This window comes from Rhinopithecus roxellana, chromosome 16, assembly GCF_007565055.1.
Source record: "Rhinopithecus roxellana isolate Shanxi Qingling chromosome 16, ASM756505v1, whole genome shotgun sequence".
Lineage (NCBI taxonomy): Eukaryota > Metazoa > Chordata > Mammalia > Primates > Cercopithecidae > Rhinopithecus > Rhinopithecus roxellana.
In genome coordinates, this window is record NC_044564.1 from 25,411,707 (window position 1) to 25,424,207 (window position 12,501).

Consider the following 12,501-nt stretch of genomic DNA (forward strand, 5'->3'; position numbering starts at 1 on the left):
AAAAAAAAAAAAAAAAAAAGCATACTCACCAGGAGAAAATATTTTGTAAGAGCCTTATTCTGCCGATGGAATGAAATTCTTCCCACTCCAGCCAATTTCAGCCTTCTTGTATCACCTAAGGAGGAAAAACAGAATTCAGGTCTTCAATAAAATAGATTGGAGATTCCCTAGCCTGGGAAAGGATTGAGGTCTGGGGATAAGAAAAGCTATACACCATTGGAGAAGAGTCAGAAATACTTGTAAACTTCACAGTCCTGGGACAGAGCCCCATTAAAAAACTGAGATTTAAATGGAAGATTATAGAGCACTGTCTCTCACCTAGACCACACCTCTATACCAACAGAATAGCATAGTGTTACAGTGAATTATAGCCAAAAGAGCTCCAAGAAACAGACTGTCTCTGGGGAGCAGTAATTTGGGAAGCCCAAAATCAAGAGGAGACAAAAAGGTGGCCAGCAGAGAAATTTGCAGCATTTTAGATGTATAGGTAGAGCAAATACTAAACATAGCTTAATTCCTAGCTATAAATCCCCACATTGCAGGCCTATTTACCTCAGTCTGTATTACCCAATACAGACAAGAAAAAAATTACAAGACATGACAAATGACAAGAAAAAAAAAACCCACAACAAAACACTATTAGAAGCAGACTGAAGTATGATACAACTATTGGAATTTTCCCAGCAGAAAATGTAAACCAGTTGTGATTAATGTATTAAGGACTGTAATGGAAAAAGTAGACCACATGCAAGAATAGATAGATAACATAAACAAAGAGATGGAAACTCTAAGAAAGGAAAAATAAAAGAAATGCCAAAATTGAATTAGGATTAATATCAGAATATGTAAAAAACTCATGCAACTCAACAACAAGAAAAAACTCTCAAATATCCAGCTTAAAAGTGAGGAAAGGGCCGGGCGCGGTGGCTCAAGCCTGTAATCCCAGCACTTTGGGAGGCCGAGACGGGCGGATCACGAGGTCAGGAGATCGAGACCATCCTGGCTAACACGGTGAAACCCCGTCTCTACTAAAAATACAAAAAAAAAAAACTAGCCGGGCGAGGTGGCGGGAGCCTGTAGTCCCAGCTACTCGGGAGGCTGAGGCAGGAGAATGGCGTAAACCCGGGAGGCGGAGTTTGCAGTGAGCTGAGATCCGGCCACTGCACTCCAGCCTGGGCGATAGAGCGAGACTCCGTCTCAAAAAAAAAAAAAAAAAAAAAAAAAAAGTGAGGAAAGGACTTGAATAGACATTTCTCCAAAGAAGATATGCAAATGACCTATAAGAACATAAAAGGATCAAGAAAATGCAAATCAAAACCACAGTGAAAACCACATCAAAGCCACTAGGATGGCCAATATACATGTGCACATGCACACACAATCATGCATGTTGGCAAGGGTATGAAAAAACTGATGGCACATTTTTGATGACAATGGAAAAACTCACAGTGCAGCTGCCACAAAGGACAGTATGGTGGTTCCTCAAGAATTAAATATAGAATATCATATGATTCACCAATTCTACCTCTAGATACATCCAAAAAAATTGAAAGCAGAGACTCAACAGATATGTGTACACCGACATTCACAATAGCATTATTCACAATAGCCAAAAGATGAAAACCATGCAAATGACCATCAATGAATAAATGGATAAACATTCAATGGAATATTATTCAGCCTTAAAAAGAATCACTTTGATATGGCTGCCATCAAAAAGTACCACAGATTGTGCATCTTAAACAACTGAAATTTATCCTCCCACAGTCTGGAGCTAGAAGTCCAAAATTATGTGTGTCAACAAGGTTGTTTCTTCTGAGGCCTCTCTCCAAGGTTTTTGTTTGTTTGTTTTGTTTTGTTTTGGACAGAGTCTCACTCTGTCATCCAGGCTGGAGTGCAGTGACATGATCTTGGCTCACTGCAAGCTCCACCTCCTGGGTTCATGCCATTCTCCTGCCTTAGCCTCCTGAGTAGCTGGGAGTACAGATGCCTGCCACAACGCCCAGCTAATTTTTTGTATTTTTTCAGTAGAGACGGGGTTTCACCGTGTTAGCCAGGATGGTCTCCATCTCCTGACCTCCTGATCTGCCCGTCTTGGCCTCCCAAAGGTGCTGGGATTACAGGCTTGAGCTACCGCGCCCGGCCCATGCTGTCTTTATGAGCTGTAACACTCACTGTGAAGGTCTGCAGCTTCACTCCTGAAGTCAGCGAGACGACAAACCCACCAGGACGAATAAATAACTCCGGACAGGAGGAACAAACAACTCCAAACCTGCTGTCTTAAGAGCTCTAACATTCACTGTGAAGGTTTGCAGCTTCACTCCTGAAGCCAGCCAGACCATGAACCCACCAGAAAAAAGAAACTGAACACATCCATACATCAAAAGGAACAAACTCCGGACACCATCTTTAAGAACTGTAACACTCACCAGGAGGGTCTGCAGCTTCATTCTTGAAGTCAGCAGGACCAAGAATCTACCAATTACGGACACAATACAAACACTGAAATAAAGCTTATAAAGGTAAAATACAATATCTGATGTAAAAATTCACTGGATTAGATTAACAGGAGATTAAACATTGCAAAGGAAAAGATTCATGAACAAAAATCATAGCAACTAAAACTATCCAACATGTCACACACAGATTTTAAAAAAGACTGAAAAAGATGAAAAGGGAATCAGTAAACTAGATAAACTGCAAGCAGCTAAAATATGTATGATTGGAGTTCCCAAAAAGTAGTAAAAGGAGAATAATAAAAATGAGGGCCTGGTGCAGTGCCTCACATCTGTAATCCCAACTCTATGGGAGGCTGAGGTGGGCAGATCACTTGAGGTCAGGAGTTCAAGACCAGCCTGGCCAACATGATGAAATCTTGTCCCTAATAAAAATACAAAAATAAGCTGGGCATAGTAGTGGGTGCCTGTAATACTAGCTACATGGGAAGCTGAGGCATGAGAACTGCTTGAACCTGTGACGTGGAGATTGCAGTGAGCTGAGATTGTGCTACTGCACTCCAGACCAGGCAATACAGTCTCAAAACAAACAAAAATAAACAATGAGTATTTGAATACACAATGGCTGAATATTTACAAATGTCATGGTAACTACAAATTCACAATTCCAAAAATCTGAATAAACTCCAACATGAAAAAATTACAAGGCACGTTAAAGTCAGATTGTTTAAGACTACTGATGGACAGTTAAATGCATCCAGATGTGGGAGCACATGTGATACAAAGTAACAAAGAATGAGATAAGAATGAAAGCATATTCCTCATTGAAAGAAATGCAATCAAGAAAACAAGTATAGCTTTTCTATAATACTGAAAGAAAATAAAAGTACTGAAATAGTTCTATAGTATTTGTACTCAGGGAAATCAGATTTTCAAAAGTGAAGGCAAAATAAAGAGCTTTTCAGACATGCAAAAGCTAAAAGAAATCAGTAGCAGAACCACACCACAAAGAAACGTTAATGGAAATTCTTCAGGCAGAAGGAAATGACACCCAGTGAAAACTAAATCTATTCAAAGCAATGAAAAGCATCAGAAATTATAGCTAGGTGAGTAAATATTTGTTTCTTATTACGTAAATTTCTTTTTTTTTAAATTATACTTTAAGTTCTAGGGTACATGTGTACAACATGCAGGTTTGCTACGTATGTATACATGTGCCATGTTGGTGTGCTGCACCCATTAACTCGTCACTTACATTACGTCTCTCTCCTAACGCAATCCCTCCCCCCATCACATTGACAGGCCCCAGTGTGTGATGTTCCCCACCCTATGTCCAAGTGTTCTCATTGTTCAGTTCCCAGCTGTGAGTGAGAATATGCAGTGTTCGGTTTCCTGTCTTTGCGATAGTTTGCTCAGAATGATGGTTTCCAGTTGCATCCATGTCCCTACAAAGGACATGAACTTATCCTTTTTTATGGCTGCATAGTATTCCATGGTATATATGTGCCACGTTTTCTTTTTTATTATTATTATTATTATACTTTAAGTTCTAGGGTACATGTGCACAACGTGCAGGTTTGTTACATATGTATATGTATACATGTGCCATGTTGGTGTGCTGCACTTATTAACTCGTCATTTACATTAGGTGTATCTCCTAATACTATCCCTCCCCGCCTCCCCACCCCACGACAGGCCCCGGTGTGTGATGTTCCCCTTCCTGTGTCCAAGTGTTCTCATTGTTCAATTCCCACCTACGAGTGAGAACATGCAGTGTTTAGTTTTTAGTCCTAGGGATAGTATGCTGAGAATGATGGTTTCCAGCTTCATCCATATCCCTACAAAGGACATGAACTCATCCTTTTTTGTGGCTGCATAGTACTCCATGGTATATATGTGCCACAATTTCTTAATCCAGTCTATCATTGATGGATATTTGGGTTGGTTCCAAGTCTTTGCTATTGTGAATAGTGCTGCAATAAACATACGTGTGCATGTGTCTTTATAGTAGCATGATTTATAATCCTTTGGATATATACCCAGTAATGGGATGGCTGGGTCAAATGGTATTTCTAGTTCTAGATCCTTGAGGAATTGCCATACTGTCTTCCACAATGGTTGAACTAGTTTACAGTCCCACCAACAGTGTAAAAGTGTTCCTATTTCTCCACATCCTCTCCAGTACCTGTTGTTTCCTGACTTTTTAATGATCGCCATTCTAACTGGTGTGAGATGGTATCTCATTGTGGTTTTGATTTGCATTTCTCTGATGGCCAGTGATGATGAGCATTTTTTCATGTGTCTGTTGGCTACATAAATGTCTTCTTTTGAGAAGTGTCTGTTCATATACTTTGCCCACTTTTTGATGGGGTTGTTTTTTTCTTGTAAATTCGTTTGAGTTCTTTGTAGATGCTGGATGTTAGTCCTTTGTCAGATGAGTAGATTGCAAAAATTTTCTCCCATTCTGTAGGTTGCCTGTTCACTCTGATGGTAGTTTCTTTTCCTCTGCAGAAGCTCTTTAGTTTAACTAGATCCCATTTGTCAATTTTGGCTTTTGTTGCCATTCCTTTTTTGTTTTAGACATGAAGTCCTTGCCCACACCTATGTCCTGAATGGTATTGTGTAGGTTTTCTTCTAGGGTTTTAATGGTTTTAGGTCTAACATTTAAGTCTTTAATCCATCTTGAATTAATTTTTGTGTAAGGTGTAAGGAAGGGATCCAGTTTCAGCTTTCTATATTTAGTTAGCTAGTTTTCCCAGCACCATTTATTAAATAGGGGATCCTTTCCCCATTTCTTGTTTTTGTCAGGTCTGTGAAAGATCAAATGGTTGTAGATGTGTGGTATTATTTCTGAGGGCTCTGTTTGGTTCCATTGGTCTATATCTCTGTTTTGGTACCAGTACCATGCTGGTTTGGTTACTGTAGCCTTGTAGTATAGTTTGAAGTCAGGTAGTGTGATGCCTTCAGCTTTGTTCTTTTGGCTTAGGATTGTCTTGGCAATGTGGGCTCTTTTTTGGTTCTATGCGAACTTTAAAGTAGTTTTTTCCAATTCTGTGAAGAAAGTCATTGGTAGCTTGATGGGGATGTTATTGAATCTATAAAATTACCTTGGGTAGAATGGCCATTTTCATGATACTGATTCTTCCTATCCATGAGCATGGAATGTTCTTCCATTTGTTTGTGTCCTCTTTTATTTCATTGAGCAGTGGTTTGTAGTTCTTCTTGAAGAGGTCCTTCACATCCCTTGTAAGTTGGATTCCTAGGTATTTTATTCTCTTTGAAGCAATTGTGAATGGGAGTTCACTCATGATTTGGCTGTTTGTTATTGGTGTATAGGAATGCTTGTGATTTTTGCACATTGATTTTGTATCCTGAGACTTTGCTAAAGTTGCTTATCAGCTTAAGGAGATTTTGGCTGAGATGATGGGGTTTTCTAAATATACAATCATGTCATCTGCAAACAGGGACAATTTGACTTCCTCTTTTCCTAATTGAATACCTTTTATTTCTTTCTCCTGCCTGATTGCCCTAGCCAGAACTTCCCACACTATGTTGAATAGGAGTGGTGAGAGAGAGCATCCCTGTCTTGTGCCAGTTTTCAAAGGGGATGCTTCCTGTTTTTGCCCACTCAGTATGACATTGGCTGTGGGTCTGTCATAAATAAATTTAAAAAAAGAAAAGAAAAGAGTGTTTTCCCACTTGGTTCCTTCCATTCTCCCTGTCACTTTCAGTTACACCAATCAGACATAGATTTGATCTTGTCACATATTCCCATATTTCTTGGAGGCTTTGTTCATTTCTTTTTACTCTTTTTTCTCTAAACTTCTCTTCTTGCTTCAGTTTATTCATTTGATCTTCAATCACTGATACCCTTTCTTCTGCTTGATCGAATTGGCTACTGAATCTTGTGCATGCGTCACTAGTTCTTGTGCCATGGTTTTCAGCTCCATGAGGTCATTTAAGGTCTTCTCTATGCTGTTTATTCTAGTTAGCCATTCATCTAATCTTTTTTCAAGGTTTTTAGCTTCTTTGCAATGGATTCGAACATCCCCCTTTAGCTCAGACAAATTTGTTGTTACTGATCATCTGAAGCCTTCTTCTCTCAACTCGTCAAAGTCATTGTTTGTCCAGCTTTGTTCCGTTGCTGGCAAGGAACTGCGTTCCTTCGGAGGAGAAGAGGCGCTCTGATTTTTAGAATTTTCAGCTTTTCTGCTCTGATTTCTCCCCATCTTTGTGGTTTTATCTACCTTTGGTCTTTGATGATGGTGACGTCCAGATGGGGTTTTGGTGTGGATGTCCTTTCTGTTTGTTGGTTTTTCTTCTAACAGTCAGGACCCTCAGCTTCAGGTCTGTTGGAGTTTGCTGGAGGTGCACTCCAGACTCTGTTTGCCTGGGTATCACCAGCAGAGGCTGCAGAACAGCAAATATTGCAGAATGGCAAATGTTGCTGCCTGATCCTTCCTCTGGAAGCTTCATCTCAGAGGGTTACCAGGCTGTAAGAGGTGTCAGTCGTTCCCTACTGGGGAGGTGTCTCCCATTTAGGCTACTTGGGGGTCAAGGACCCACTTGAGGCAGTCTGTCCGTTCTCAGATCTCCAACTCCATGCTGGGCAAACCACTACTCTCTTCAAGGCTGTCAGACAGGGATGTTTAAGTCTGCAGAAGTCTCTGCTACCTTTTGTTCAGCTATGCCCTACCCCAAGAGGTGGAGTCTACAGAGGCAGGCAGGCCTCCTTGAGCTGCGGTGGGCTCCATCCAGTTTGAGCTTCCTGGCCACTTTGTTTACCTACTCAAGCCTCAGCAATGGCAGACGCCCCTCCCCCAGCCTCCTGCCACCTTGCAGTTTGATCTCAGACTGCTGTGCTAGCAGTGAGCGAAGCTCCGTGGGTGTGGGACCCTCTGAGCCAGGCATGGGATATAATCTCCTGGTATGTTGTTTGCTAAGACCATTGGAAAAGTGCAGTATTAGGGTGGGAGTGTCCCGATTTTCCAGGTACTGTCTGTCAGGGCTTCCCTTGGCTAAGAAAGGGAATTCCCTGACCCCTTCTGCTTACCAGGTGAGGCAACGACCCCACTCTGCTTCGGCTCACACTCTGTGGGCTGCACCCACTGTCCAACAAGCCCCAGTGAGATGAACCTGGTAACTCAGTTGGAAATACAGAAATCACCCATCTTCTACGTCACTCACGGTGGGAGCTGTAGACTGGAGTTGTTCCTGTTTGGTCATGTTGGAACCTCCCCTCATGTAAATTTCTTTTAAAGATAACTGTTTAAACAGAATGATAACAATGTGTTGTTACTGCAACATATGTATATACAAATAAAGTATATGACAACAAAGCATAAAGACTGAGAGGGGAGAAATGTCAGTATACTATTGTAAGGTTTGAATACTATATGTGAAATGGTATAATTCACTTGAAGGAAGATTGTGATAAGTTTAAGATATATACGGTTACCCCACAGCAAACACAAAAGTAGCAAAATAAAGAATTATAATTTTAAGCGAAAAAATACCAGAGACAAGTGTCAATCAATTTAGAAGTTTATTTAGCCAAGGTTAAGGACGTGCCCGTGACACAGCCTTAGGAGGTCCTGAGAACATTTGCCCAAGGTGATCTGGCTACAGCTTGAATTTACATGTTTTAGGGCAATACAAGACATGAATCAATACATGTAAGACATACACTGGTTAGGGCTGGAAAGGTGAGGTGTATTATCTAGGGTTCTCTAGAGGGACAGGATTAATAGGATAGATGTATATATGAAAGGGAGTTTATTAAGGAGTATTGACTCACACTGTAACAAGGTGAAGTCCCACAATTGGCCGTCTGCAAACTGAGGAGCAAGGAAGCCAGTCTGAGTCCCCAAACCTCGAAAGTAGGGAAGCCGACAGTGCAGCCTTCAGTCTGTGGCCGAAGACCCATGAGCCCCTGGCAAACCACTGGTGTAAGTCCAAAAGTCCAAAAGCTGAAGAACTTGGAGTCCGATGTTCAAGGCCAGGAAGCATACAGCATGGGAGAAAGATGAAGGCCAGAAGACTCAGCCAGTCTAGTCCTTCCACATTCTCCTGACTGTTTTATTTTAGCCACCCTGGCAGCTGATTAGATGGTGCCCACCCAGAAGAAGGGTGGATCTGCCTCATCCCGTCCACTGACTCAAATGTCAGTCTTCTTTGGCAACATCCTCACAGATACACCCAGGAACAATACTTTGCACCCTTCAATCCAATCAAGTTGACACTCAATATTAACCATCACATGGAGCAATGTGAAGGGGGAGGAAGGGGTAGTGGGGAGCTTGTGGCCTCCAAGTCATACATGGATTAAAAGATTTCCTGATGGGCAATTGGTTGAAAGATTTTATCTAAAGACCTGGAATTAATAGAAGGGTTAAAATAAGGGGTTGTGGAGACCAAGGTTTTTATTATGCAGATAAAGCCTCCAGGTAGCAGGCTTCAGAAAGAATAGATTGTAAATGTTTCTTATCAGACTTAAAAAGGTACCAGACTCAGTTAATTCTCTCCTGGATCAGGAAGAAGACTTGGAAATAAAGGAGATTTTCTTTTTTTTTTTTTTTTTTTGAGATGGAGTCTTGCTCTGTCGCCCAGGCTGGAGTGCAGTGGCCGGATCTCAGCTCACTGCAACCTCCGCCACCCGGGTTCACGCCTTTCTCCTGCCTCAGCCTCCTGAGTAGCTGGGACCACAGGCGCCCGCCACCTCATTCGGCTAATTTTTTGTATTTTTAGTAGAGACGGGGTTTCACCGTGTTAGCCAGGATGGTCTCGATCTCCTGACCTCGTGATCCGCCCATCTCGGCCTCCCAAAGTGCTGGGATTACAGGCTTGAGCCACCGCGCCCGGCCGAGATTTTCTATGGAAGGTAGATTTTCCCATAAGAGAGAGCTTTGCAGGGCCATTTCAAAATACGTTTGGGAAATATAGCCAGGCACGTTGGCTCATGCCCATAATCCTAGCACTTTGGGAGGCTGATGCAGGCAGATCGGTTGAGGTCAGGAGTTTCAGACCAACCTGGCCAACATGGCAAAACCATGTCTCTACAAAAAATACAAAAAAATAAGCCAGGAATGGTGGTGGGCACCTGTAATCCCAGCTACTCAAGAGGTTGAGGCAGGAGAATCGCTTGAACCTGGGAGACAGAGGTTGTGGTGAGTGAGCCAAGATCATGCCACTGCCCTCCAGCCTGGGCAACAGAGCAAGACTCTGTCTAAAAAAAAAAAAAAAAGAAGAAGAAGAAAAAGAAAAGTCCCCTTACCAACAATGCCCTTTGAAGAAAATACTCATAACAACAGTGCCTTTAGTCAGAATGCCTTCAGCAAAAATGTCCCTTGCCAACATTAACACCCTAGAAACAATGATCTTAGAAATGGTGTCCTTAACAATAATATACAACAAAATTCTAAGCAATAATACCCTAAGCAACAATATACTTAGCAATAATACCTCAGTAACAATACTCTTAGCAACACGAGATTTAGGATCAGTGCTGGTAGAAACAGCATCATTAGAAACACTAGCAATAGCAATAATGCCTTTAACCACAATGACCTTCAACAGTTCTCCTACAGACATCACCCATAACAACAATGGCTCCAGGAACAATGCACTTATAAATAACTTCCTTAGCTACAGTGACCTTACTATCAATGCCAGTGGACACATCACCCTTAGGCACGTGTTCCATGGCAGCAACATCATTAGTAACCACAGCCTTTGTAACAGTGACTTTTAGCAAAAACATTAGCATAGTGCCCTTAACAAAGGCCCTTAGAAACAATGCAACTACAGGCCGGGCATGGTGGCTCACGCCTGTAATCCCAGCACATTGGGAGGCTGAGGTGGGCAGATCACTTGAGGTCAGGAGTTTGAGACCAGCCTGGCCAACATGATGAAACCCCATCTCTACTAAAAATACAAGCGTTATCTGGGCATATTGGTGCACGCCTGTAATCCCAGCTACTTGGGAGGCTGAGGCAGGAGAATTGCTTGAACCCAGGAGGCAAAGGTTGCAGTAAGCTGAGATTGTGCCACCACACTCCAGCCTGGGCAACAGAGGGAGAATCCATCTAAAAAAAGAAAAAAGAAACAACGCAATTATCATCAATTCCCTTAGCAACAGATCCTTTAGAAAATAATACTCTTAACAACAGCACTCTTAGCAACAACATCCTTGACAACAGTGTACTTAGGAACAATGCCTTTAGCTAAAATGGCCTTTCGTATGCCCCTTATAACAATGTCCTTAGCCAGAATCCCTTTAGGAACAATGCCTTTACCAAAATGTATTTACAACAGTGTCCTTAGCAAGAGTCCTTCACTATCAATACTCTTAGAAACAATGCTCTTACTAACATTCCCTTAGGAACAGCACTATCACTGACATTAATGCTTTTAGCAACAATGACCCTTAAAATAATGCCCTTAAACCAATGTCCTTGGAAACAGTTATATTTAGACTTGATGACCTTTCATAACAAATGCCCTTAATAACAACCCCTTCAGCAACAGTGTCCTTAGCCTCAGTTCCTTAAGTAACAGTACTCTTAGCAGTAACACCCTTAGGTAAGATGCCTTTACCACAGTGCTTTCAGTAATATTGTATTTAACTTCAACACCCTTAGAAACAATGTTCTTAGCAAAAATGGCCCTTAGCAACAAAGCTCTTATGGATTCACTAAGAAACAGTCCCCTTAGAAACAATGCCTTTAACAATAATCACTTTAGCAACAAGACACTTTACAAAACTGCCTTGCAATAATGTACCTAACATCAACATTCTTAGCAATAATGAGTTTTAGTAAAAATTATCTAAAAGTGTTTTTAGCATCAGGGCCCTTAACATCAAAACCCTTAGATTTAACGACTGTAACAATAATATCTTTAACACAGTTCCATAGCAACGGCCCCTAACAACAATAGTCTTAGGAACAATGCCTTTACTATAATGCATTTAAGTTCAATGGCCTTAGCAACATTGTCCTTGTCAATACTAGATCTTAGTGACAATGCTCTCAGCAGCAGTGGTACTCAGCAATGATTTCTCTTACAACACCCTTAACAACAATACCCACAACAGCAGCACACTTTAAAAAACAGGCTTAGCAACAATGTCCTTAACATCAATGCCTTTTGGAACATCAACCTTAGCAACTTAGTAAGAGTGCCTTTAGCATCAGTTCCCGTAGCAACACCACCATTCAAACCAATACCCCTTAGCAACAATGATTCTAATGATGGCACACCTTTTTTTTTTTTTAGACAGAGTTTCGCTCTTGTTGCCCAGGTTGGAGTGCAATGGCATGATCTCAGCTCACTGTAACCTCCGTCTCCTGGGTTCAAGCCATTCTCCTGCCTCAGCCTCCCAAGTAGCTGGGATTACAGGCATGTACCACCACGCCCAGCTAATTTTGTGTTTTTAGTAGAGATGGGGTTTCACCATGTTGTTCAGGCTGGTCTCAAACTCCTGACCTCAAGTGATCCACTGACCTCAGCCTTCCAAAGTGCTGGGAGAACAGGCATGAGCCAGCATGCCCGGCCAACAGCACACTTTCAAACATTACCTTAACATCAACATCCTTAACTCTCTGCAACAATACCCTTAGGAATAAGTCCCTGAGCAATAGAGTCATTAACAGCAGTGTATTTAGTAGCAATGCTTCTTTGCTATAATACACTTAAAAATAATGAACATAGTAACAATGCCCTTAGCCATAGAGGACTTTACAACAACCTTAGCAATGACACTCACAGTGACAGTGTCCTTCAAATGAGTTTCTTAGTAACAGTGGTCTTAGGACCAACATTTTAGCATGAATGCTTTTTGCAACAATTATTCTAGGAAAAGTGCTTCTAGCAACTAGCCCTTTAGCAACAACACACCGAACAAGAATGCTCTAGCAAAAATGTACTTAACAACAACATGCTTAGCAAAAATACCCTTAGCAACAATGAGTCTTAGTAACAGAGCCTTAATGTCAATGTCCTCAGCTACGACGCCCCTAATATCATTGTCATAGTGACAATATCC